Source organism: Phyllostomus hastatus, unplaced genomic scaffold, assembly GCF_019186645.2.
Source record: "Phyllostomus hastatus isolate PE091 unplaced genomic scaffold, TTU_PhHast_1.1 phas_contig_283, whole genome shotgun sequence".
In the NCBI taxonomy this organism is placed as follows: Eukaryota; Metazoa; Chordata; class Mammalia; order Chiroptera; family Phyllostomidae; genus Phyllostomus; species Phyllostomus hastatus.
Genome location: NW_025333833.1, coordinates 5,141,101 through 5,165,194, shown reverse-complemented (window position 1 = coordinate 5,165,194; position 24,094 = coordinate 5,141,101). Strand labels below are relative to the sequence as shown.

At 44.0% G+C, this 24,094-nt stretch overlaps 1 long non-coding RNA gene across 1 annotated transcript; it reads right to left on the bottom strand.

Moving 5' to 3' along the window:
• Positions 1–11,581: 11,581 nt before the first annotated feature.
• Positions 11,582–24,023, bottom strand: LOC123818539. Its single transcript, XR_006785640.1, has 2 exons — positions 23,938–24,023; positions 11,582–12,382 (listed from the first exon to the last, which is right to left on the bottom strand). It is a non-coding gene; the product is annotated as an uncharacterized LOC123818539 (long non-coding RNA).
• Positions 24,024–24,094: the final 71 nt, after the last annotated feature.

Here is a 24,094-nt window from a genome sequence, read left to right as displayed (position 1 = left end):
AGAAACCATAGAGGCCAAAAGGCAGTTAGATGACATATTTAAATTAATGAAAGAAAGAGATGGTCAGTGAAGACTTCTCTATCCAGCAAAACGACCCTGCACATGTGAAGATATTCCCAGATAAACACTGAGAAAATTTGTTACTAGCAGAGATATCCCAACTTTAGAAATACTAAAAGAATCCCTTCAGGCTGAAATGAAGGGACACTAGATGTTAACTCAAACCTACAGGAAGAAACAAAGAGCACTGGAAAAGGCTAGTACATAGCTAAACATAAAAGATAGTAAAAACATATTTTGCTTCTATTTTTCTCTTCTTTTATCTAATGTAACAGACAACTACATAAGGGAGTAAGTATCAACCTGATGTACTTGGAATGGATAAGAATATAATTTGTGTGAAAATAATAGCACAAAGAAAGGGAGAGGGAGAAGAAGTGTATTGAAACAAAGGTCTCATATTCCATTGAAATAAAGCTGGTATTAAACCGAACTAGATTAAGTCAAACTGCTAATTTTATTTTATTTTTAAAAAGATTTTATTTATTTACTTTAGAGAGGGGAAGCGAGAGAGAAGGAGAGGGAGAGAAACATCAATGTGTGGCTGCCTCTGGTGCACCCCCTACTGGGGACCTGGCCGGCACCCAGGTATGTGCCCTGACTGGGAATCGAATGGGCAACCTTTTGGGTTTGAGGCCAACACTCAATCCACTGAGCCACAGCAGGCAGGGTTAAACTGCAAACTTTAATCCCCACTATTAAAATCACTTAAAAATACAATACTAACAGACTTCTGGCCAAGATGGAGGTGGTAGTAGACACACTGTGCCTCCTTGCACAACCAAGAGAAGGACGGCAACAAATTTAAAAACAAAAAGCAACCAGAACTGACAGAAAATAGGACTGTATGGAAGTCTGACAACCAAGGAGTTAAAGAAGAAACATTCATCCAGACTGGTAGGAGGGGTGGAGAAGGGTAGCCGGGCTGAGAGGACTTGCAGCAAGGCAGTGGCTGGAGGACCAGGGCAGGCAAGGGAGCAGCTGGTGGAGCAGGTGAGGCGGTGGCTTGTGGACTGGGTCGTCCCACATTTACATGCAGATAAACAAGGAGGAACAACTGGGGAGCAAGACAGACCGGGCAACCCAGGGTTCCAGCATGGGGAAACAAAGCCTCAAAGCCTCTTGATTGTGGGTAGCGGGGGAAGTGACTGAAAACCAGCAGAGAGTACAGCAAACAGCACTGTTCCTTCTCGGACTCCTCACCAACATATAGCGTCACAATGCAGTGATGTGGGTTGCCCCGCCCTGGTGAATACCTAAGGTTCCACCCCTTATACATAACAGGTGTGCTAAGACAAAAAAAATGGCCTAAATGAAAGAACAGATCAAAGTTCCAGAAAAAATACAACTAAGTGACAAAGAGATAGCCAACCTATTGGATGCACAGTTCAAATCACTGGTGATCAGGATGCTCACAGAATTGGATGAATTCGGTAGCAAATTAGAGAAAAAAATGAAGGCTATGAAAAGTGAAATGAAGGAAAATGTACAGGGAACTGACAGTGATGGGAAGGAAACTGGGATTCAAATCAATGGTTTGGAGCAAAAGGAAGAAACAAACAGTCAACCAGAACAGAATGAAGAAATAAGAATTCAAAAAAATTAGGAGAGGCCTAGGAACCTCCAGGACATCTTTACATGTTCCAACATCTGAGTCATAGGTGTGTCAGAAGGACAAGAGGAAAAGCAAAACATTGAAAACTTATTTGAAAACATGATGAAGGAGAACTTTCCTAATCTGGCAAAGGAAATAGACTTCCAGGAAGTCCAGGAAGCTCAGAAAGCCCCAAAGAAGTTGGACCTAAGGAGGCACGCACCAAGGCACATCATAATTTCATTAGCCAAGATTAAAGATAAGGAGAGAATCCTAAAAACAGCAAGGGAAAAGGAGACAGTTACCTACAAAGGAGTGCCCATAAGACTGCCAGCTGGTTTCTCAAAAGAAACCTTGCAGGCAAGAAAGGGCTGGAAAGAAGTATTCCCAGTCATGGAAGGCAAGGACCTACATCCAAGATTACTCTATCCAGCAAAACTGTCATTTAGAATGGAAGGACAGATAGAGTGCTTCCCAGATAAGGTCAAATTAAAGGAGTTCATCATCACCCAGCCCTTATTATATGAAATGTTAAAGGGACTTATCTAAGAAAAAGAAGAATTAAAAATATGAACAGTAAAATGACAACAAATTCACAGTTATTAACAACTGAACTTAAAATAAAACCAAAAACAAACTAAGCAAACAACTAGAACTGGAACAGAAACACAGAAATGGAGATCAGATGGAGGGTTATCAGTGGGGGAGTGGGAGAGGGAGAGAGGGGGAAAAGCACAGAGAATAAGTAGCATAGATGGTAGGTAGAAAATAGACAGGGGGTGGTTCAGAATAGTGTAGGAAAATGTAGAAGCCAAAGAACTTACATGTACGACCCATGGACATGAACTAAAGGTGCGGGGGAGGGGGTATGTAGGGCGGAGGGGAATAAAGGGGGGGAAATGGGACAACTGTAATAACATAATCAATAAAATATATTTAAACAAATATAATAGTAACATAAGCAACAAAGGAATCAAATTGGAACAGTAGAAAATATGCATTTAACAGCAAAATGGCAGACATAAACCCTGCCTTGTAAATGTAAATAGATGAAACACTCCAATAAAAAGGCACAGATTGGCAGGATATATGAGAAAATATAACCCATTTATATGTTGTCTACAAGAAACATGGCTTACATTTAAAATAATGGAAAATTATATACAAAGCAGCAAGTAACAAAAAAGAGCCAGGGTGGCTAAGCAATACCAGAAAAGTAAGATTTTAAGGCAAAAATGGTTACAAAAATATTTTATAATGATAAAGTCATCAGTTCATTGGGAAGACATATTAATTATAAACATATATGCACCTAACAACAAAGTCCCAAGATAAATAAAGCAAAAACTGACAGAATTAAAGGAAAAAATGGAGAACTAAACAATAGTATTGGAGGATTCAATCCCAAAATGTCAACAAAGGATTAGAAGATTTGGACAAAACTTTAACCAACAAGATTTCACTGACAGCTATAAAACGCTCCACTCAACAAGAGCAAAATACACATTTTTTTTCTTAAGCACACATTAAACTTTTGCCAGGGTATATTATATGCTAGGCCATAAAATAAAGATCAGTAAATTTAAATGACTCAAAATCATACAAATTATTTTCTTTCATAACATTTGAATTAATGAATTAATGAATTAATGAACATTTGAATGAGCAATAAACAGTGAGAAGAAATTTGGGAAATTCATAATATGTGGAAATTAAAGATACTCTTAAGTGACCAATGAGTCAAAGAGAAAATCATGATGAAAGTTAGAAAATACACTGAGATAAATTCAAATGAAAGCACAGTATAATAAAGTTTATAAAGTACAGCTAAATTAGTTTTAAGAGGCAAATTTATAGCTGTAAGTGCCTATATTAAAAAAGAAAGATCTCAAATCAATAATGTAATATCCTATGTTTAGAAACTCAGAAAAAATGAGCAAACCAAACCTAAATGAAGCAGAATGAAGGACATAATAAAGATTAGAACAGAAATAAATGAAACAGAATAGAAAAACAATAGAGAAAAATCAAAGAGAAAGTGGGTTTTTTAAAAAAGATCAATAAAATTGACAAACCTTTAGATAACTACTGAGAAAAAGAGAGAAAATACTCAAATTACAAAAGTAATATAAAAAATAAAAAAGGGGACCTCACTAGCAAACTTACAGAAGGATTATAAGGGGGTGCTAGATAGATCTCTATATGACAACATTTTACAATTTAGGATAAATTAAAAAATTCCTAGGATCCCAACTACCAAAGTGGACTCAAATAGAAATAGAGTACCAGAGTAAAACTATGCAAATGAAGAGACTGAATTAATCATTTAAAAACTTTTCATAAATAAAAGCCCAAGTCCAGATGGTTTCATTGGTGAATTCTACCATACATTTATGAAAGAAGCAATACCAATCTTTCACAAATGATTCTAAAAAAGGATTTTGATGGCTACAGTTTTATAGTGAGTTTCAAACTCATGTAGTGTGAGTTCTTCAATTATGTTCTTCATTTTCCAGATTGTTTTGGCTATTCCAGGGTCTTTGAGATCCCATAAGAATTTTAAGATGAGCTTTTCTATTTCTACAAAAAAAATGCCATTGGAATGTTGATAAGGCTTGCATTGAATCTGTAAGTCACTTTGGGTAGTAGTGTCATCTTAATAAAATCAAGTCTTCCAATCCATAAAGATGGAATGGCTTTCCATTTACTTATGTGTTCTTTAACTTCTTTCAGTGGTGTTTTATAGTTTTCAGTGTACAAAGTTTTTGCCTCCTTAAATTCATTAGTAAATATTTTATTCATTTTGAGGCTATTGTAAGTAAAACTGTTTTCTTAATTTCATTTCGAAATTGTTCATTGTTAGAATATAGTAAAGCAACCGATTTTTGTGTTGACTTTGTACCTGGAGCTTTCCTGAATTCACAGATTGTATCTAATAGCTGCGTGTGTGTGTGTGTGTGTGTGTGTGTGTGTGTGTGTGTATGATCTTTAGGATTTTTTATGTATAAGACCATCTCATCTGTGAACAGAGATAATGTTACTTCTTCCTTTCTCATTTGGATGACTGTTATTTCTTTTTCCTCATTTAATCGTCTCATTTGCCTTTGATCAATACCAAATAGCTTCCTCATCCACAGCCTTCCCGGGACAACCTGGATTGTCTTTCTCTTTCCATGTCCTCTTCTTCACGGGCCTTCCCTTTGTTGCCTCAAATATAGCTGCTCAAGAGTCCTTAACTTCCAAACTCTACGCTGCTTTGACAAACAACAAGGAGTTGCCTGCTGATCCTGGGAAGCGCTAAGGCCGTCTTTTGTGGGTCCAGGTTGACATCAGGCCTGTCCATTCTGGAATGAATCTCAGAGTCAAGTCCCCTTTTTCAGATATTTCCTTTTATCTCCCAGAGTGCCTAGGGTGGTTGGACGAACACCGTACCTATAACCAAAATATCTGGGTTCACGTCCCCATTCCATTATTGTGTGTGAAGTGAATTCTCTTACCCTGACTCTGAATATTGGCACCTGTAAGAATAGGGGTGCTAAAAATATCTGTCTTACCTTACAATATTCTGAGTACTAAATAAAATAATGTGTCTAGACATACCCCACAAGCTCTTAAAGCACCACCCAAATGCCTATTATGATTGTACTTGAAGTTGTAAAGTACTGTATATAAGTCAAATGTTATTAATCACTCATTTCTTTATTCCACAAAGTGAACCAAACTTGTGTTCCGTTCTAGGAGGAAGAAGAGTGGAGTTTCTCAAAAGGAAATAAGACAAGCCTCTTTCTCTGGAAGTGCTCACACTTTGGTAGGAGGGATGTGAGCACGACCGATTCCAGCTAGCAAGACAGATGGTGTCATAATGGTGTGAACAACACGTACGTTGGAATGACTCCTTCTTTCTCTTCCCAGGCTGTGCATCTGGGTGGGTCTGGAAAACCACTGGTGGGCTCACCATGGGCAAAGGAGCGGCCCCTAGAGTGCCCTGGAGGCCACAGCAATCCTAAAGATGAAGGGACAGCTGCTCCCTGGGCTGAGGTCAGAGCTCTCCGGAGTCCAAGGACAGAAGCAGCAGCAGGGAAGTGGCAGGGAAAGGGAATTTCGACAGACTCCCTTTCACACCCACGGGCCTCTTTGTAATCCTTCCAATTCCTGTTTTAGCCTCTGCGTGAGTTTCAAGCAGTTAGTCACTTGCTCAGGTGAAGCCACACCTGTAGAGTGAGGCAACTCCTCTCCATTCATGCAAAAAGTAACAGCAATAATAACAAAGCAATCAGCAGGTCATGGGGTAGAGAGAGAACCATTTTACAAGGTCTGGCCACATGTAATGCCTTTTGAATTGATTTAGAATTTGCTTCTGGACCCCGGGGTGTTGGCACTGTCAGCTAACAACATTGCGCCGACGCGGATCACTGCCGAGGGAGAGGAGGAGGGGGAGGGGAGGGGGCGGGAGGGGCGGCCCCTGGAAATACCAGGGGGAACACTTTGTAGAGGCTGTGGTTGTCTGACCACTACGTTGTACACCTGAAACTAATGCAAAGTAATGTTGAAGGTAAACTGTAATTGAAAATATAATTTAAAAATATATTTAAAAAATAAAGATGGGGCCCCCGACGTTCCCCGCTGTATCTCCAGCACCTAGCACACCATCAGTGTGTATTGTGGTGAACCGAATGGTCCAGCCAACACTGCTTCACAAAAGCAGCATCTGCCTGGAAACGAAATTCTGGATCTGAACGAAGCCATTCCTCGCTAACAAACGTTTCAGCTCTCGACTCTTCCCCACGTCCTTCAGAGAGAATCCGGGCGCAAGGTTGTCCTGGTGCCGCGGGTTCCTGCTCCTTCTCCTGGCCACGGAACACACGGCCTCGCCCCACAGGCTCCCCCGACCCCGGAGGGCCTGCCGCGGGCATCCTTTCTCATCTCGGCTTTTGGTCCATTTGCCCAGATACTGCTGAGGGCTTCCTAAGAAGGGGGTAGGTTTGTTTTTGTTTGAAGTCATGACTTCTCCATTCTGTCTTCTTTATCAGAAATAGCCTTTTTCCCTTCATCGAATTCCAAGAAACACATTTTCTGCAAAACTTTGTCTAAAAAAATTCCAAGGTCAAGCCACACCAAAAGATGGTAAGTCACCAGCACAGAGTCATGCGACACAGCTAGTTTTGCCCTATCATGAAGAATCTCATTTTCTCTCCCTCTCGGACTCTCTACCTGGGTGCATTAGCAGCCTTGTTGCTCAGCCCCTCCGCTCTCAAATAACACGTGCCTCTTGTCATGCTGCCCTCCAGAGTAGCAAACCCAATTTTAAAGTACCATCTGTGCCCTCTCGTTTAGGCCCAGCACTGTGCTGGAGTCCTCTTCTTGCCCGGTCCCTCTGGTAGTCATAGTTCTTTCCAGGGGTTCTCAGGGATGGCAGCGTATAACCAAGGGGCATGTATGCATGCACGCACAGCCATGGGCAAGGACAACAATGTGAGGAAGGCTGGGAGAGGGTGGCTGGGGGCGGAGGGCGGCAAAGTGGGGGGAAATGGGGGACAGCTCTAATAGTGTCAATGATCAAAAAAGAGATTTCTTGGGAAGTAGGTTATTTTTCCGAAGGGCTAGAGTCCCATAATATTCATTGATCTATATTCTCAAATGCTAAGTCATGAATCTGAGGGCAGTACTTCATGAATCCCAGATGAGTGTCTGATACTTGTCTTAAGAGGGATTAGTAAAATGAGGAGCACTTAATTGGAGGTGACGGTCATCCCGTCCTGGACCACAGGGCTTCCAGATTGTCTGCACCCATCTGCTTGAGTGGAGGCTAGACCGTTGGTTTAAAACCTCCAATTCATTTTGCATGGAAAGCTTTGGCAGGAAAGGGAGGTAGGAAATAAGTCCGTATGCATGGTTGACTCTTGGGCTATAAATAAACCGCAGCTGGTGAAGAAACACCCACGGCAGCACCTGCAGGAGCTGATATAAACATTCCAAAGAGGCATGTGTGGTTGGCCAAACTCTACTCCAGGAATAAATGGGCCTTGGGATTCATTTGAGAAACAAAACTGGAAGTAGTGGAGGAGGGGCCTCCTACTCCAGGGGCATTCTGTGCAAACCGAGTAATTCTGGATTCGGAGCCCACAAACGCTAGGCAATCGGAACTGGGGAACCCGCCACTCACAGTGGATCTTGTGAGGCCCTGGTCTGGGGCTTGCTGGGTCTCCGTGCAGGGCCTGGAGGCAGAACGTCTGTATTCTCAGCTACCCTGCACCTTGTGTTGTTTAGTCCCTTATTCCAGCCCTGAACAGCAGAGACCTTGAGAGCAATGCTGAGCAAGTCCAGTAGAATACTTTATGTCTAAATTGATACACACGCATATTTTTTAGAGCTAGGTAACCCCCATACCTTATGCTATATCTCTGGTCCAGGGCCATGCCTGAAACAATTTTGGCTTTTGAATGCCTTTGCAGAAAACCTCTTCTTGCCCTCCCAGTTCGGAATGTGACATTCTGCCAGTTTTACAAACCTGTCTATCACAGTGGGTATGTATTGTGAGCTTTTCCCTGAGTGCAGAGAAAAGGTTAATTAAAGATGGAGGCTTTTGTAAGTGAATTTCATTCACATACATACCCAAAGTGACAGTTTTTCAAATACATATGTATATTTATATGAATGTAAGATTTAGAAAATATATTTATTATATTTTAATGTATATAAGATATAAATACACAATTACATACATGCCTTTACGTATATATACTTTTAGAGTATATATACACATATGCCCAGATACACATCGAACACATTACAATGCGTCTTTGTGGGGATAAAGTGCATGGGAATGGGGATTGGAGATGAAAAAAGAGAGAGAGGCTTTTCATGCCCCAGTGATGATATACCTGAGACCTAAGCTCAACTAAAGATGGGGAAGGATTTTCTCACCTGGGGAGAAGAGGTGGGAGAATATATCAAGCAGAAGGAATGACATACAATTTATTCACTTCCTAATGCACTCAACGCATACTGACAGAGCACCTACTATGTGCCCAACACTGCGCTAGGCACGCAGGATGTGAGAGTACACAGGGCAGACATCAACCCCGACTTCGCCAGGCTCTGATCAAAGCACGTGACATATACAAAATGGTTCTCACAGTAGCCCCATGAGACAGGTGGCTGCCATTTTCACCCCCAGGTAAGATAACGGTCGAGTTCTGGTGCATAGGGGTGAGATAACGCGCCCAGCGCCCCTCAGCCAGGAAGTGGCAGAGCCAGGGTGTGAATGTCAGCAGTATGGCGTTGCAGCTCACATGAGCACAGACTTAAGTCACTCCCCATGCTGGCCTATACACAGACAAAAGCAGTACGTGGGTTAAGTACTGATGCAACGCAAAGGCTCCAAGTTCTCCAGCTTTCTCCTGTCCCTTTCACTTGATTATTAAATGGTCGGGTTCCATCCCCATCCCAGCAACAGCAGGAAGTCTGGTCCATTTTCCACCGTTAAAAAGTCTTTGGGGGTAAGGCGCAGTGGGCAAATGTCCAGCATTCAGTCAGTACTGCTGCAAACACCCTACTCTAAACCTGATTCTGGACATGGCTAGCTTTTCTCTCCGCCCGTGTCAACTCTGGGATGAAATATCACGTGGTGCCTTTTGCTCTGTACAATCCCCCTGCTCCCCTCCCCCCAGCCCAGGACTATTTATAAGAGATATTTGCAGCAGAGTTTATTATACCTTTTCTTACATGTATATTAAAGGGAGCTAATGGGGGAAAATAGAAGTCTGCAGGAAAGTTCAGTACAGATACCGACTTACGGGAATTCGGGTGTTATCATCTTGAAAGTCCACCAGCCGATGTTGTGAGCCTGGGAGGGCTCAGCCCCAGCTTGCTACCAGATGCTCTGGCCTCCTGCTCTTCGTAAACACTCTTTCTGTGGCATGGCAGTCTCCAAACCTGAAAATCCTCCTGGGTCTTCTGTGCAGTGCGATTTCTCCTCCCCAAACAGACCCAGTGGTTTGGGGTGGAAGGAGGGTGTGCGCAGAACATGCTCCACAGACGAGCGATTCAGAAACATTCCCTAGGGCCTGAAGGTTGCTACAGTCAGTTCTTGCTTTAAATAGGTGGTGTTCCTCTCTACACCATCCCGGAGGAGACGACAAAGTGCAGCTGGCGCACACAGGATGGGCGTCTAACCTAGACTGCAGGTGTGGTGGAGGAAGGGCCAGAAGACGCGATAGCTCTACACTGAGCTCTTGAGGACAAAGTGAAGCCAGGTGGAGGGGACCCGGGGAGGATAAAAGCATTCCAAGCCAAACAGCCTAATAATCCCGAGCCCAGGGCTGAAGAAATACCCATTGAAGAACCCCCCACTCCCAAGGTAGTTTTGTGTTATTAGAGAGTGCAGATTAATAAAGAGGGGGGCGAGGAAATGTGAGTAGAGTCCTGGTAACCAGACAAAGGAGCCAGAATTTATCTGAAGGTAGGGATGATCCGTAAAAAGAATTTTATAGAAGACTATTGTAATCAAACTTTCCTCCCCGCTTCTTTCTCATTTCTCTCCCTCCCCTCTCTTTCTTTCTTTCCTTCTCTCTCCCTCTCATTCTTTCTTTCCTTCAGAAAGACCATGGTGGTTGTGATGTGGAGAATAAATTATTGCAGGAAAGTAAGAGTGGAAGTCAACATGGGTAATGGTTGTGGGACCAGAGAAAAGGGAGCTGGGTTCAAGAGTTATTCAAGATTCGTCTGGAGAGAGGGGAAGCAGTGAGGGAGAAACAGGCATGAAGAATTGGCCACTGGATGGGTTGAGGGTGGAGTGATGGATTCGCTAGGACTGGGAATCAAAAAGGAAGGAAGTAGTTGCATGGGCACCAGTTACATTCAACTTTGGACCTGCTGAATAATGAGATTCCCAAATGGAGACGGCCGGAGGGAAGTGGCACGTGTATACCTGGAGCTCATCTTGAGATGGAGCTGGGCATCGTCATCAAAGGCGGTAATTGATGACGCTGGAGTGGGTCACGTTACCTCCCTACTTACCGTGGCCACATGGGAAGACAAAAGGGCCATAAGCCAAATGGCAACAAATACCATTGTTTTGGGGATGGACAAGGAAAGAGGAGCCCAACATGAAGACTGAAGATGACATGAAGAGCTGGAAAGCAGGACAGAGAAACAAAGATAAAGTGTTTAAGGAGGCACGGAACGGTCAGCCGCATGAGAGCTGGGAGACATGTTCTGGAAAGGGCTCTCCTGTGACTTACCCTTCCCTGACCTCACTGTGCGCTTCTCGGGCCATCGTGGGGCGTGAACTTTGTGCTTAGCAAAGACTTCTTGACCGACAGCACGCAGCCCTTCCTCCCTCCCTCCCCAAATATTGTGAGTCCACGCTCCTTTCATAGAACAGACGTTGTTTTCCTTTGTGAGGGACATCTTAATAAAAACGTTAGAAAATCTGAAACGGAGTCCTCTGTACAGATAAATATGGCAGCGATTAATTTCTTGGTATGCCCTCTCATTACATGGGAAATGCAATATGCTTTAGAAAGGGGAGACTTTTCTCCTTTCTCTTTTACTGCCTCCTAGGCTGCACAGGCGAACCTCTTACTCCCTAAAGCAATGAAACACTTGAATAATTTATTACTCATTAATACATACAGGAAACAGGCACTGCTGTGTGTTGAAAGGCATAGATCTCTCTGAGTGGCCTGCTCACAGAGTGGCTGGTGTTCTTTAATGTGCTCAAGCTGCAACTAGGGGTTCACGATTGCTGGACCTTGTAGTCCACAGGGCGGTTTCTGGGGGGACTAAGGTGCATTCAGAATCAGTTGACTTCTAAAAGTCTTGTCACTGTTCCAGAGGTTGGGTATCTAGCCAACCCCACAGAAAGAAAACATAAGTTGGGAAGAGACTTCTTGTAGTTAAAAACAGGAATAGAAACACTTTCACTTCCTTTAATTAGTGTGAAATTTATTTGCTCAGGCTTGTGAGTAATTGGAAATTGCCTTTTTTTTTTGTTCCATTCAAACACATCTTGGTCCGCAAAACACTTACTGCCAACTAGAACATCTGTGGCTTTGGCAGCCACATGTACTCTCCCCACAAGAGAAAATACATCCCAGCTGGTTCCGTCCTTCAGAGCAGTGGTCCCCGACTTTTTTTTGCACCAAGGGCCGGTTTTGCGGAAGATGGAAGAGGCTGGCGGCGGTGGGGGTAGGGGCTGCAGTGCAGGTGGCACAAGCAGGAGGCAGAGCTCCGAGCTCAGTTGAGCTTCAGGCTCTGGCCCTCAGTGCAAGGGGCGGGGAGAAGATGGGAGGCGGAGCTCAGGCTGGCTTCGCGGGGCAGGGGCAGCGGTGGGGCGGGGCGGGGCGCTGGGGACCCCTACTCCAGAGGATGGGAGCTGCTGAACAAGATGGAATTAGCTTGAAGGCTGGCTCCACGAGGATATCATCCATGCGCTTTCAGGTGCTCTTTGAGACCCAATCTTGGATAAAAGTTAGAAATGATCCCTAGAACATGTTTGTTTACTTAACTCATTGTTCTCCGATGTAAGAAGATGAAGAGCATCCCATTCTCCCACTTTTTCATTTGTGTGGTTGTTTTTTTTCATCCCCCTCCCCCCCAAGATTAAACTCGCCTGGGTCCACCTATTATCAGCTTCCTCGGGATGCCCTCCGTCTGACGTTTTATCCGGCGTTCCTCTGCCTCTGTGCAGGGTCATCCGATGCATGTGCACAGCCTGCTCCGCTCCTGTGTGTAAAACCATGGAGAAGATACTATCAGCGACTACCTACACATCACTCGCAGAGATTCACAGTTCTTGGAAACACTTTTCTTTTTTCCACAGATGAGTTGGTGGCCTTAAAAAAAAAAAGACAAACAGAAAATGAAACCACTTTCCACATTTGCTTTCCCTTTGCCATAGCCGTCAGAGATTCCAGAGCCCAAGATGCGGTGGCAGTACCGTAAGCTAGTGGGTCCTTTACCTGATGACGCCTGTCCTTTCCGCTTGGCGTCCCGACGGCTCCAGTGCTGGAGCCCGGGCGGCCTTCCTCCCGACGGCCTTCCTCCACAGGCGAACCGCTTCCAAGCTTGGTTCTGCCTCCTGCTGCTTGCGTGAAGCCACTCTTGACCTCCGTGTGCCTTAGCTTCCAGTGAAAGACGGACCGAGGACTGCTTCTTTTATCAAGTTATCTGTGACATTTAAATGAGAGTCTGCACTGTGGCCTGCAGTGGGAACTGGAGATAAGTGAATTTACTTTCTTTATGATGGACCATCTCCAGTTTTATTCTGCTGGGTTTAAATCTGTCCACGGGCAGGGGCTGCCTGGGAGGACCAAGTATGTCTTTGCAGCTAGAACTGAAAGGCCCTGGGGAGAAGGCCTGCGGGAAGCCCAAAAGTTCTTTGCAGTCTCCTGCATGCTTTGAAAATTGAACTTTCCTTGTACTTATTTGTAGCACAGCATGGTTTTAGAAACCTGTTCAACATGTTGCTCCAAGAAGCCATTACCGATGGATGGTGTCCCGATGTTTTCACTTAAAAACTTGTGCGTGTCTTTCTGAATTTCTCTTCTAGAATAAGATAGTAATTCATGTGGCTTCTTCCACTGTCTCCCCTCTGATCTGTAGCGTACTTAAGAAATCAATTTCCAAATGGCAAGATCAGGATTGGCTCTGGCCATGGAACATGTTTTTAAAAGCAGTTGTCAGGGACTCAAAGCCAACAGGAAAATTAATCTTAAATTATAATCTCTATTTTATTGTTAATGTCTTAATTGGCAAGTCACAAGTATTATTTAGTTCCCCAGTGGATTTTTTTGATGCAAAAAAAATGGAGACTTTGGAACTGAAAATAAAAGATCTGGCCTTGCCAGTAACTATTAATCTGACTTTGGGAAAACGACTTAATTTCTCCGAGGCTAAGATTTCTTAGCTGTAAAATGAGAATCTAAGTCTCCGTGACTCAGTTTCCTCATCTGTAAGGGGTGAACTGTAGTACTACCTGACAAGGCTGAGATTGTTATGAGGACGCGATGATTTAGTATTGCAAAGCACTTGGAACAGTGCCTGGAATGCACTAAGTCCCTCCTAAGTGTCTGTCAGTTAGTTGACTGACTGACTGACGGCGAGCCAGTCCCCAGTGGAGGAAGCACGGGGAGGAGTGTAGGGCAGCTGTTCCGAAAGAGGAGCATGATCTCTGGAGACAGAGGGGTTGGATTGTGATGCCACAACTTGCTGACCGGATGCCTGCACACGTAGGTTTTCCCATCTGGAGAATACGCTCAGCGGTCACATTGAGGAATGGTTGTGAGGGTTAGCTAACTAACTGGGGTAAAGAACCTCACATACAGCCTGGAACATGGGAGGAGAGAGTAGATTAGAAAAGTAACTATTTAGCATTAACCTTAGAAAACAAAAAGGTAGAAAAGAGGTAAATTCATAGCAGGAAGGATGTGGGTTAGTCAAGAGGAAGATTCCCCCGGCAGTACATCCCATAAAAGGCTGGAAGGGTGCACGGGGTGGGGGGGGGGTGGACTCTCCCTTAACGACAAGGTAATTAGGCACCTGAACCAGTCTGGCTGGGGAGGGTGTGCATTCCAGGGACAGAGTGTACAACACCATCCCTCTCTCCCGCACTCCTTTCCCTTCCTTTCTTCCACACTGACTGCGTGCCTGTGATGTGGAAATGGTACCCAGGGAGCAGTGGTGCACCTTTGACTGGAAACCAGTCCCTCTCCGTCAAAGGGCCACTCTTCAGCATCTGTGATTGGTCAGTGGAGAAACTTTGCTGGCTAAACAGAAACTGCCGATACCGAGAAAGTCAATGAAGCCTGCGATGCGGACACAGATCTTTATTCCTACAAGGCACCCTTCTTCTCCTGGCTCTTCCAATCAATCGGCTAAGACATAAGCACTGAGGGGCCATCGTGAGTGCTGGGAATATAAAGTTCATTATGACAGAGTCCTGCCCTCCGGGTGCTCGCTGTGGCATGGGACAGAGGGACATACACACAGACAGTCGCAGGCGTCTTTGATGTCCTGGAACAGGGACAACAGCAGCGAGCTGAAATATAGAGTAGAGAGGACCTACGTTCTCCTAGACACATCAGGTCCGAGGGCTGAGGGAGAGAAAGGAGGATTCAAGTGGACTTCAAGGTGTCAGGCTGAGTCATTTGATGGGTAATGTAACCAATACCACGTCCTGGAATACGGAAGTAGGTTTGTGAAAAAAATACCATGTAGTTTGAACAGCTGAAGTTTGAGAAAGTGTTTTTAGCTATTTCAAGTTGCAGTTATTATGAATAACAATGCTGTGAGCATGGCCATACAAATATGTACAAAAAAAGTTGCTTTCAATTGTTTTTAGGTATATATCCAGAAGTGGAATTTCTAGATCATGTGGTAATTCTACTTTTAAGGGTTTTTTTTGAGGAATTGTCATACTGTTTTTCATAGTGGCTATACTGCCAATAGTGCCTAAGAGTTCCAACCTCCCCACATCCTTATCAACACTTGTTATTTTCTGTGTTTTTTAAAAAACTAGTAGCCATTTGTAGTGGGCGTGAGATGGTATCTCACTGTGGTTTAGACTCGCATTCCATAATGGTTAGTGATGCTGAGCATTTTTACATGTGTCCATTTGCCATCTGTATATCTTCCCTAGAAAAATGACTATTCAAGTCCTTTACTCATTTATGAACTGGCTTTGATTTTTTGTTGTTGATTTGCAGTAGTTCTCATATTCTAGATATTAATGCCATGTCAGATATATAATGTATACATTTTCCCCATTCTGTAGGTTTACCTTTTCACTCTGTTGGTAGTGTTCTGAATGCACATTAAAAAAATTTAATTCCAATTTGTCCATTTTTTTCTTTTGCAGCCTGTACCTTTGGTGCCACACCCAAGAGATAATTGCTAAATTCAATGCCCTGAACTTTTGTCCTATGTTTTCTTCCCAGAGTTTTATAATTTAGCTTTTAGCTTTAGGTACATTTGAGTTATTTTTTGTATGTGGTGTTAGGTAAGGATCCAACTTTATTCTTTTGCATGTGGATATTCAATTTTCTTAACACCATTGATTAAAGAGATTATTCTTTATTCATCATGAGGCCGTGGCAACCTTATCAAAGATTATTTGAATATACATGTGAGGGTTTATTTATAGACTCTTTATGCTATTCCATTGGTCTATATGTCTATCTTTATGGCAGTACTGTAGCGTTTTGATGACTATAGCTTTATAGTAGGTTTTGAAGTCACAGTTTGAAGAAATGTGAGGCCTCCAGCTTTGTTTTTCTTTGCCAAGATTGTTTTAGCTACTTGCATTCCTTTGAGATTTTTTGCATGAATTTTAGCCTCCGTGGGGGCATTCCTGCCCAATGGCTCTGTGGGGTGATCTCACACACCAAGAAATGGAAAGACCTCCCATGTTCACTAACTGGAAGCTTTCATATTGTTTAGATGTCAATACTATTGAAAGAGATCTACAGATTCAGAAAAATAACAGCCTCTGTCAGAATCCCAAGCGAGGTAATGGCTGAGGAGGGATGACTGGATTTGAAAGACTGTGGATGGATGGAGGTGGGAGCCATGTTGAATGTGGCAATGGGGAAAGCCCAGCCGAGCAGAGAGGCTCCAAAGCTTAATCACTGTGGGTTTCAAAAAACTGAAACTTGAAAGATAGTCACCAAAGAGGGTTTGGAAAAAGGGCTGATGAAATCGTATTTGTGTAAATGGACAGAAATCTGCTCATCAAAACAATTCCAGCACAATGTGTCAGCTTTTGTTTACTGCTGCTGCTTCCAGGGACGCTTGTGTGGCTAACAGAAGGCCAGAATTCCCTTCTTCAGCCTGTAAATTCCACTTACCCTTGATTTTCTGAACTTCCTTTGGCATCCCATTCTATGTCTTTAGGGCTTTAGAAATTTCTCCTTGGGCAGTATTATGTTTTCATGTTTCTTATTTCAATCTTAATGTATTAACTCATCTTTACATACCTTATCAGTCAGAATTGAAAGAAATGAACCAAGTGCTGGAAGCAGCCTAGGTGCTCATCAGTAAATGAGTGGATCAATAAACTGTGGTACGTTTACACGATGGAATACTACGCAGCAGAAAGAAAGAAGGAGCTCCTACCCTTCGCAACAGCATGGATGGAGCTGGAGAGCATTATGCTGAGTGAAGTAAGCCAGGCGGTGAAAGACTAATACCATATCATTTCACCTATAAATGGAGCCTAATTAACAAAACAAACAAGCAAGCAAAATATAACCAGAGACACTGAAATTAAGAACAAACTGACAGTGACCAGAGGGGAAGGGGGAGGGAAATAATGTGGGAAAGAAGGGGAAGGGTCATCAATGAACATGTATAAAGGAGCCATGGACAAAGCCAAAGGGGGTTAGGATTGAGGGTGGGAGGTGAGGATGGGTGGGGCGGGGGAAAGTGGTGGTGGGAAAATGGAGACAACTGTATTCGAACATCAATACAAAATATTTTTTAAAAAAGAAACAAGCAAAGAAGTGGTCCTTAGGAGGTCAAGATGTTGGGTCTGACTACAGTAGAGACAGTTAATTTTGCTCGGATCCAAGGCCAGAGGATGCACTTACTCATCACCTTAGCCAGCAGCCCCCCTCTGTGCATGATTCTGGCCATTAAGAAATAGAGGACAGATGTGTGAAAGGGGATGGGCCAGCTTATTCTTAGTTGCAGAGAGAATTCCCATTGTGCGTAACATTTGACTCCAAGAGGGTTAATATATATTGTTTCACTTACTCATTCACTCACTCTTCCCATACACATTTACTGAACACCCACACCGTGTGAGGCAGTGTGGGGATAGAGACAAACACAGTTCCGGCCCCTCAGAGGCTGGCAGTGTAGCACAGATGCATACGTAGCACTAGGGAGATGTGTACAATACGGCAAGGCAAGGGAAAGGAAGCAGTGAGCAATACTGTTATCACAGGCTGCCAGCAAACTCAAGAGCTGCCTGAGAAGCGTGCCAGCCTCTTAGTCCATTTTAGACGAGCTGATTACTGACATTCCTCTTGTTAAGAATCTACTCACTGTGTTTTTTTTATTAAGGATGTGGTTTGGTGGCAAGGTTTGCATTACAGTATGTGTTGATACACATCAGGAGAAGGACTCACAGAGAAATCACTCATTACATACAGGGTGTCTAATAAGATCCTGGTAATTATAACTCATAGTCAGGGTGCTACTGGGCCTCCAGTTTGGACAAGACCCATGCGAGTCACACTGTTTATATGACAGTTTTGAGGTAACACGATGGACACAAACACTGGTTTTCTCCTCGATGTCACCTCAAAGCCATCAGCAGCCAGAATCTCACAGAGGAGAGGCTGGAGCCCTAGGACCAGCCACTAGAGCAGCCAGTCTTGGCTGTACAGTAAAACATACTGTTATCGGTGCTGTGATGCTCAGGGGGAAAACCCACAAAGATATGTGTGAAGCCAAAAACTCAGCATACAGTGGCCCTGCTGTTAGCTGATCCTGATCAGTGGTGGTAGAATGGCATAAACCTGGTACGTACAAACTCAAGCTTTAGGGGCTGCATCTGGCCTGGCTGCCACTCTGTGATGGCGTAATGTCAGTAAAGCCATCCATCCATCCATCCATCCATCCAACCATCCATCCACTCATCATGCTCATTGACTATCATCTGTGAACCAGGCCTTAGGTAGGCTTTGGGTGTGAAGAGATAAAAATACCACCGCTAGAGGCCTGCACCCCAGTGGAGAAGATGTATAAGTAAGCACATGGTTGTACTGAGGGAAGGTGTGGGGCAGTGATATTATGGATAAACATGAGGAGGTTTGGGAGCAAACGCAAGAGGCTCTGAAGGAAGAAAACAGCCCAGGAAATGGCTCCTGCAGGACCCGGTTCCGGGTTGAAGTCTGGAAGCTAGCAAGAGCTGGGCAGCACAAGGTTAAGAAGAGAAAAAACTAAAAAGCACTTCTTGTTTAATACTGGCCTCTCTGACATCGGTACTACTAGAAAACCGATTGCTGCCATTAGCGAGCACTCTCATTTGTCTATTTTGGGGTAAGAACTTCCTGTGAGCGGGAAACCAGAAGACGAAGCATGCTGAGCAGGCTTCTCAAAAACACAAAAGAAGAACTTCAACTCTCCATGTCGACCCTTTGGGCAGCAGGACTGGCAGGGAGCCTTAGGGAGTCTGTCCCTCAGCTGGAGAGACTTGTAGTATATCAGAAGGGACACTGGTTAGAGCTCAGACATCTCTTCTAAAGGAGCCTCATCTCGCACTTGACTGACCATGATGTCCACGTTTTGAGCTTGGGTAAGAAGCCTGGGGACCTAGGCTGCCGCCCTTAATAACGTTTCTAGTGGGTAGGGCCCACCAGAGCACTTTCTGTGGGATTTTTTACACTGCTTAGCACCAAAGAGAGGAAGAAATACGCATGTGAAAGCACCGTATCATAGGCTACTCTTTATGTTCCTTAATATATTTATTCATTTTTTTTAATCCTCACCCGAGGGTGGGTTTTTTCATTGATTTCAGAGAGCGAGGAGGCTGGGGAGGGTGGAGAAAGAGAGAGAAACATTGATCAGTTGCCTCCCATACACAACCCAACTGGGGATCGAACTGGTAACTTTTTTGGTGAACAGGATGACACTCCAACCAACTGAGCCACCTGGCCAGGGCTCTGTTCCTCAATATTTTTAAAAAAATTTCAACAATAAGCTATGTCTCTTCTGGATGGATACCATGTATTCATTGAATATTATTTCGTGGATGATTTAAGGACAATGCCAGGAATGCTGTTATAAGTGTAAGGCAAATTATAAAATGCTATGAAAAGTATGATTCTAAATTTGTATATATAAAAAATATATCAATCTTCTTAGCCTTCAAACGCCTTACCCCGGGGTTACTAATGCAGGGATTACCATAGAGACAGCTCACAACCAAGAACACACAAGTAGATGCTGTGTCCTACGTTCAACAACTCCCTGTCCCATTGCAGGTTTCACAAAGAAGGCATATCACCAGGTGTCAGTGCCGCCTCCCTTTTCCTGGAGACACAGCAGCTGGAAGTGGGGAAAGGGGCGCTGGCCGCAGAGGACAATACTAGAAGAGCCTTCTCATGGAGCTCTCAGTGTGTGAGAGGTCAAGGCTCCTCTTCAAGTCCCGCTTCTGCCTCCCATTTCTGCAGACTGGGGCACATACGACGTTGATTTCACATGAGCCTAGGCCATGCTGCAGAGGGGGTAACAGGCAGGGAGTGGCTATCTGCCCCAAAAGACTCGGCCAAGTGTCATTCCCTTGACCAAAAGCGTTGTGAGTTCAGTCCCCAGTTGGGGCACGTACGGGAGGCAGCTAATCAATATTTCTCCCTCTCCCTCTCTCCCCTCTATCCTTCCCTCCTTCCTTCCCTCCCTTCCTCCCTTCGTCCTTTTCTCTCTCTGCACCCCTTTCCTCACTCTCTAAAATCATTGGCGGAATCCCTGGAAACAGCCCACTGAGAGAGGAGGGAGGCACAGCAGCCTCTCCAAAGGACTCCCTGATGTCAGCAGGCAGCAAAGGCCCACCGCAAGCTGCCCGCACACTAATCTCCACAACCTGCGAGTATGTTACCTTATGGCCAGAGGGACTTCACAGATGTCATTCAGGTATGCACCCTAAAATAGGGAGGTTATCATGTATTATCCAGACGGTCCAATGTAATCATAAAGGTCCTTGAATCACAGAACTTTCCGTGTTTGGAGCTGGATAAATACCACCCAAGTGGAAGTCAGAGAGATTTGACACGTGAGCAAGGTCTGACCCACTGCTGGTGAAGATGGAGGGGAAGTGAATGCGGCCACCCGCCCCATTGGAACTAGAAGCAGATTGTCCAGAGCCTTCCGATAAGAGGCCAGGCCGGCAGACATATGGGTGCCGGCTGTGTGCAGCCTTCCTTGTTTATTTTTGTGTTTGCTGCAGTTGCTTTGGTGTCAAGTCCAAAAAGTCACTGCCAAAGCTGATGTTAACGGCTTATGTTTTCTTCCGGGAGTTTTGTGGTTTCAGGTCTCATGTTCATTTTGTTTAATCCATTTGAAGTCAATTTTTGGGTATGATATAAAAGAGAAGCCCGGTTTCATAGTTTTCCCAGCACCATTTATTAAAGAGATGGTCCTTTCCCCACCGTGTGTCCTTGATTCCTTTGTTGTGTATTAATTGGCTGCATGAGTTTATTTCTGGGCACTCTATTCTGTTTCATTGATCTATGTGTGTTTTTATGCCAGTAACATGCTGTTTTTATTACCGTATCTTTATAATATAGCTTGAAATCAGAAAGTGTGAATCCTCTACCTTAGTTCCTCTTTCTTAAGATTGCTTTGGCTATTTGGGGCCTTTTGTGGTTCTATACAAATTTCAGAATTTCTTAATTTCTGTGAAAAGTGCCATTAGAATTTTAATAGAGATTATTGAATCCATAGATTGCTTTGAGTAGTATGAACATTTTAGCAATATAAATACTTCCAATCCATGAGCATGGGATATTTTGGGATTTTTTTTCCGTTTATTTGTGTCTTCTTCAATTTATTTCATCAATGTCTTATAGTTTTCAATGTACATGTCGCTCATCTTGATTAACTTTCTTCCTAAATATATTATTCTTTTGATGCAATTATAAATGGCATTGTTTTCTTAATTTATCTTTCTGATAGTTCATTGTTAGTGTATAGAGACACTACTGATTTTTGTATATTCATTTTGTATCCGGCAACTTTACTGAATTAATATATTCTAACAGTTTTTTTTAATCGAATTTTTAGGGTTTTCTATCATGTCATCTGCAAAGAGACTTCCTTTGGCCTTATTATAGTGTTTGGCTTAACTTGCAGGGGTGACCAACCTTTTGGGGTCTCTGGGCCAGACTGGTGGAAAGAGTTGTCTTGGGCCGCACATTAAATATACAAACACTAAAAAAAAAAAACCCCAAAAATCTCATCAGGTTTTAAGTAAATTTACAATTTTGTGTTGGGCCACATTCAGAGCTACCCTGGGCCGCATGCGGCCTGTGGGCCATGGTTGGACACCCCCAGACATCCTCTTTTGTGTGACAGAGGTGCAGCCACCCTGCTTCATTTTGGCTTCCATTTGCACGAAACATCTTTTTCCGTTCCTTCACTGTCAGTCCGTGTGTGCCTTCAAAGCGGCGGTGAGTCTCTTGCAGGCAGTGTACAGACGGCTCTTGTTTTTCAATCCATCCAGCCAGTCTGTTTTGATTGGAGAATTCAGTTATTTTACATTGAAGGTAATTAGTTTTAAATGTGGACTTTTACTAGTGCTATCTTGTTCATTTGTTCTGGTTGTTTTCTGTTTCCTTTATTCTTTTCCTACCAGTTTAGCATGAGTTTTTTTTCTTATTCTCTCAGTGGGTAGAAGCTGCTCGGCTGGTCCGGGATTTCTTGCAGAGGGTATTGCTTCGTGTGCAGCTTTAATGTGTCCCTGGGAGGCGGTGAGTGCAGAGCCTTCTGTGTTGCCGTCTGGGACCAGAAGCAGCGCTGCAGTACTTTCTGCGTAAGTACTTAATTACTTAGAGCAGTAGTGGCGGTTCATCAAGAGTCTCAGGCGGTTTCTCTTGTGTCCCGTGGGACTAACAGGGCATATTTATAATGCTGGTGTGAAGATGACATAAACCTCCTAATGCGTGCAGAAGTTGAAACTTGAAACGCGGTGCCTGGAAAAGAGCAGGCTTTTCAGCCTTATGTGTTTCCTAGTTTGTACTCTGTCATTTTTTTATCTCCTTTTTTTATGGTTCCCATTCAAAACCAGTGCTCAGTGGCAAGGCGATTCATGACGTGATCTGGAGATCCGCGGGATGCAGGGCAGAAGAGGCCGTGTATGTGCGCAGAGGAAAAATCACCTTCGCTTTCAGCCAAAGAGATTTCCTTTGGGCTTGTTGGGTGATGAAAAATTTGAAATATGTAGGCTTTATCTTAGCATAATATGCATGGTTAACTTCCCAGGATTGCTTTTTTTATTAGCAAATGGAAACTTCCTGTTCCCGGCGCTGGCCCGCCCCATCCAGCAGCATTCCACACGGCTCGCCGTGATTCAGCATGTTGTCCCACTGGCAGCCCCGCAGCAGATTTCTCCTTTGCAGCTGGAATGTTCTCCCTCTGGCGTGCACAGCCAGAGTCATCTGACTGGATAGGCAAGTCCCTTAGTCTGAGCTACTCTAGGCGCTTTGCCCATTCTCTCTTGAGTGGAATTAACTGGTAACTCTGGGGAAGTCACATAAAATCATATAAAAAAGATAAGTGAAAGTTATCTTGAAGTTGAAACAGATTTTCAATGCGAGTTTGGAAGGAGCAAACGGAGAAGAATCGGCAATTTCTAGATAATGGATTCCTTGAGGCCAGAGACTCTGTCTTACTCCTCCTGATTCCTCCACGGCCAAGTAAAGTGCCCGAAACCGCACACACATATTAAATGTCTCTTATGCATTATACTGTCTGCGGCACATGTTTCTATACCCTGCTGTTCAGCAAATGGTCAATAGGTAACACATACCTATTGTACAGCGATGGCTTTACTGAACAGTAACTCATTAGCTTAGGAGAACGGGGGGTCGGAATGTGTTTTCATCTGGCTGGTCTCTCCTCAGACCTGTATCTCAGCCGGGACATTGCTTTCTTATAAAACTCCCCTTCGCCACACTTCTCCCTGTCTTGCCCCGTATAGCTGTCTCTTTCCCAAGCCACCTGCGATAACCAAACCAAACCAAACAAAAAAGCAACACCGAATTTGAAGATATAGACTGACCCTCCGTATTCCCGTTCCTGACGCCGAACTTGGTACATAGAAGGCATTCAAAAATGTTTACTAAATGAACTACAACAACAACAACAACAACAAAAATGTCCTTTTGCTGTATTTTGGCATTGCTGTGTAGAGAAAAGCCCAAACCTCTCTGCACTCATTGACATTCCCCGCGCCCAAACCGACAACTCTAGACCATCCAAACCGAAGGGTGTCAGGTCAGTGCTAGCAATGGAAACCCAGCGCGGAAACAGTCTCTTCGATTCCTGTGCGAGCACTTGCCACAGCTGCGGGTGGGAGTACAGTGGATGGGCTGACCGTCCCATGCTGACACCGGAGCTTGTCCGATAAGGAGACCAGCGAGGACAGTTAGGAGAGAGACCTCCTCCAGGCCCCTCTGCCACGCTGCCCAGGGAAATCCAGGAGATTTGGGGAAGCTCCCAGTCTCAGGAATATCAAGACCCTCTTATTTCAACTAGGTGGAAATACATAGGTGACGTACCTTGTTCTCTGGTGATCTATGTGATACTGGGCAAGATGCAATCTCACAGCAATGCCCATTCAGTCCGGTTTCTAGGGCGATGTCTGGTGTGTCCAAATGCAAAGTGTCACTACATTGCACAATGCAAAATCTATTTACAGTTCAGATTCCAAGCAGG